Raw genomic sequence first — 4,874 nt, 5'->3', positions numbered from 1 at the left:
GAGATAGGAGGGTGTTTCTAACTTGATTGCAACATCAAAAGGTTGGACAAGTCTGCACAGATAATAAGACAGGCTAAGAGCTTCTGGACCATCCATAAAATGCCCCAACAGTGTGCTCTATTCATGCTAAATATCATTATTATTAAGATATTCAGATGGCTCAGTAGGTCTAGTGCTTCCCACACAAGCATCAGAGCCCTGAGTTCAATCCCCAGAACCCATGTAAAAGAGCCAGATACAGTAGAACCACTGTACACAGTTCTGGGGAAGCAGAAACAGGAAGATCCCTAGGGTTTGCTGACCAGCCAGCCAGCCTAACCTAATCACGTAAGCCCCAGGCCAGGAAGAGACACCATCTCAAACATACAAGATGGGTAGCACCCTCGGAGGAATGACACTCAAGGGCATCCTCCATCCCTCACATGCATGTGCACACGTATGCACACTCATGTGCACTTGACCACATGGGACTGGATAACCAATCAAGGCCTTGTCGCTGGAGAAAACTCGACTCTTCCTCTTAGCAGCCATTACTTGCCCGTGGTTCTTCACCTAGGGGTGTGGTCCTGGGCGATTTCTCCCACCCATGTTTGCATGTAAACTTACACCAGATCGTTTGAGTCCCACATTATACTAATGATCATCAACAACTTGCAAAATGACCCCAAGCTCAGCTGGTATGACAATGACATCCTCTGGGACTGTGGAAACAAAATTGCAGTGTGCTTTCAGGCTTGTACCTGACAAGACACTTTGAGAAGATTGCTTAAATTTCCAACATAATGATAACTTTCCACTCCATTTTCTTTCATAATAATCAAAACCAGCTAAAAGTACAGCTGTAAGATATTTCTGAGTGCTGCGCCATTTTGATGGACATTGACAGATTAAAATTCCTAACCAATACACCCACCAAGGAATGCTAAAGTACACTTGCAGGTGATTTTTCAGAGCAATGAATTCCACTTATTCTTGTCACCATAGTAACCACAGGACTCACTCTTATTCTTTTCATCATAGGATTGCTAAATATTTTTCCCCCACAGTTTAAGCCACAGACAAAACTAGAGTGGTGTTGACCACAGGGAAAAAAACAAACAAACAAACAAAAAAACATAAACTGGCAATTTCTCTCCTGGATTAAAGGTTACTCCTGGGTAGCAAAAATGCTTGGATCATCATGAGTCATACACTAAAGTCTTCATAACATTGAAAGAAAGATTTACCTGAAAACCTGGGGTCTAGAGAAATGGCTCAGTGGTTAAGAGCATTTGTTGTTCTTCCAGAGAACCCAAATCAAGTACCCATATCAAGCAGTTCACACTGCTTATAACCCTAACTGCATGGGATCTCTCCTGACCTCCATGGGTACCTGCACACATGTGACACACACACATACATACAGAGACAGAGACAGAGACATACATATAAATAAAAATAAATCTTCAAAGAAAAACCCTTGAGGTATCGCTACATAACCATAAAGGCCTGAGTTCAGAATCCCAGATCCTCCTTGAAAGAAAGGTATGGTAGCAAATGTCAGTAATACAGTGCTGAGGAGATTGAGACAAGTGGATTCCTGGATCTCACTGTCCAGCCAGCCTAGCTAAATGGATGAATTCGACTCGAAAAATAAGGTGGAAGGCTATAGTGATAGCTCAGTCCATAAAGCAGTTGCTATATTGAGTGTGAAGACCAGAGTTCAGATCTCTGGAATTCACACAAAAGCTAGGCAGGCACCAAGGTAGCCTGTAATCCCTGCACTCAAAAGGCAGATAATGAGAATCCCCGAAACAAGTTGGTAGATAAATTAGACAGAATGGGCATGCTCTGGGTTCAGGGAGAAACTCTGCTTCAATAATCAAATTGGACAGAGATTAACTTCAGGCCTACACACATGAACATGCATGTACATATGCAGACATATCACATACACGTACAAGAAAATAGGAAAAGAATAAGGTGATTGAAAAGATACCCAATACTTGCTCTTTGGCCTCTAAATGCATAATTCCACTTGTGCATGTGACCCAAACACACAGGCGTACACACCCACAAGAATGTGTGCACATGCCACACACAAAAACTCAAGAAGAGAAAAACCTTGCAATCAGGTGTGGTAGCTCCTGTCTATAATCCTAGTATACAGGAGGCTGGGGCAGGAGGATTGCCATGAGTTCGAAGCCAGCCTGAACCACATACTGGGTTCCAGACTACAATGAGAGACTTTGTAAAAAACAAAACATAAAAAAACTCACCCTGATACTTTGTCCCTTTTGAATTGTCAGAAGCAGTAATCAAGAACATCTTATCGATTACACAGGAAAAATCTAAAACTATTTGTTTAATTTTAAATAACTTTTCTTCGGGGGCAGTAATACAAACAATTATATTTAAACTTCAATTACTATATACTGTCAGTGATGGGGCAGAATTTTGTTCTCTGCCTCCAAGTTACCCATCTTGTTGTGCTGGGGTTAAAGAAACAGAACAGCCGTATGTCTCTGAGCTCAGAACATCAGCACGACACAAGATCCATAAAGAGACACAAATCAAGAAGCAGCACTGACAACGTGCCACACAGAGCTGCCCTTCGGCCCTAGAACCACGGCTCATCTTCCTAACGTTGCGACCCTTTGATACAGTTCCTCATGTTGTGGTGACCCACAACCATTACACTTCATGACTGTCATGAATGCTACTGTTGGGAATCACAATGTAAATATCTGTGCTTTCCGATGGTCTTAGGTGACCCCTGTGAAAGGGTCATTAGACAGCCCCCAAAGGGTCACAGCCCACAGGTTGAGAACCACTGCCCTGTAAGCCCCACCTGCTAAAGAGCCAGTGGTAAAGAAATTCTTCCTACAAAAAGAAACACATTGTTTCGATGCATGGAGCCAGCCCGCTCAGTCTTACCAGCCTTTGATATGAAATAATGGCATCATTTTTAATTCCCACTCAGAAGATTGGGGAACTGGGTCCCCTGCAGTCCATGCTGCCCTCCCACTCAAGCCCAACATTACAGTTTCCTCAGGTTTTAGCTTCCAATAGGCTCAGCAATATGACCTTACTCCCACTGTATTAGGCAGGCTTCTCTCGGGGGCAGAACCAATAGAATGCGTACATGTTATAAAAGGGGGTTTATCAGATTTGCCTTCACGATAGGTGCTGGGAAGTCCAACTACAGCCATGGGCATACTACAGAGGGAGAGAATCTCATCACTGTTCAGTCCATGAAGCTGGGTACCTTTGCAGTCACAGCCTGGTGCTGGAGGCCTGGAAATTCCCTGGGAAGTCACTGGTATTGAGTTCACGTCACAAGGCTGGATGGTACAGTCAGTGGAGGATGGCAGTGACAGACCCACACACTCAGGAAGGTGGTGAGGCAGACGTGGCTGTTTTTTCCTCAGAGCTCTTTAAACCCGGGCCTTTATTTGGAAGGTGCCATCCACTTAGATGACAGGTCTTTCACCTTCTGTTTAACCCTTTCTAAAAAATACTTCCTTCATAGACACACAGTGTAGCGGGTAGCCATTCCAGCTTTGGTCTGGAAGTTCCAACCCCTATTGAGGCTTCGGTAACAGTCACGCCTACAAGGCAGGGCCAAGAGAGGGCCCTGGAGACCCGAGATCTGGATGCACCCGCGCTCTCTTGTTTGCTGGACCCTGGACGCTAGAGGTGGACCGAGGAGAGAGCTCCAGAGAACACCTCCGGACTGCGCTGCATCTTTCCCAGAACCCGCAACCTACCTACTCCTTCATTTGTAAGTTTCGCCATTAAATAAATCTCCCTTTTAACTATGTGGAGTGGCCTTCATAATTTCACCAATAACACAGAGATGTATCTCCTAAGTAATTCTAAATATCATCAAGACCAGCTATCACATCCACTCTTTCAGCCTCCATATCAAGCTTCCTGCTTTGACCACAGTTCTCTTCCTGCAGTTCCAGGACCCAAGCAAGCCACTGCCAAGGGAAATGCCATTGTCTTTCTCTTTACATTCTACCCTAAGAACAATAACTTCTCCCCTCCTAATTTCCCCAGTTCAGCAATGTAGTTACTCTTAATACTACTGAACACTCGAGGAATAGAAGAATATATGGTATTGGCACTCCAATGGCCTCTGGTTCCAACACAGTGCAGCCAACAAAACTTCTGTCAATGATGGAAGAACTCCACAACTGCCACCCTGTTCAGTATGACAGCCACTAACTATGTATGGCCACTCAGTAGTCACACTATGGCTGCTGTGATCGAGGAACTGAATTCTAATTGCATTTTATTTCGATGAATTTAAATTAAGAATGCTATGGTGGACAGCACAGTTCTAGATCTATCTATCTATAGAGTTCTTCACAGAACATCTCTTCATCTGCCTTCTAATGTATTCTTTCTCTAATGGGTTTTTGGGTCTAATGTCCTGAGGTTCTCAGCCTTCTTATCCATAAGATCGACCTGTAGGCAAGACTGTGGGGTATTTTCTTGATTAACAACTGTGGTGGTTTGAAAGAAAATGGTCCCATTGGCTCATAGAGAGTGGCACTATTATGAGGTGTGGCCTTGTTAGTTGGTGTGTCACTGGGAGCGGGCTTTGAGGTCTCAGATGCTCAAGTCAGGCCCAGTGTGGCATTCTCTCTTCCTGCTGCCTATGGATCCAGATGTAGAACTCTCAGCTACCTCTCCAGTACCATGTCTGCCTGCATGCTGCCATGCTTCCTGCCATGATGATAATAGACTGAACCTCTGAAACTGTAAGCCAGCTCCAATTAAATGTTTTCGTAATAAGAGTTTCTGTGGTCATGGTGTCTCTTTACAGCAATTACACCCTAAGTCAGTGATTAATGTGGGAGAGCCCAGCCCACTAGGGGTGATGC

The sequence above is a fragment of the Peromyscus leucopus genome, chromosome 3 (genome assembly GCF_004664715.2).
Source record: "Peromyscus leucopus breed LL Stock chromosome 3, UCI_PerLeu_2.1, whole genome shotgun sequence".
NCBI lineage: Eukaryota > Metazoa > Chordata > Mammalia > Rodentia > Cricetidae > Peromyscus > Peromyscus leucopus.
Note: the sequence above shows the minus strand (reverse complement) of the source record.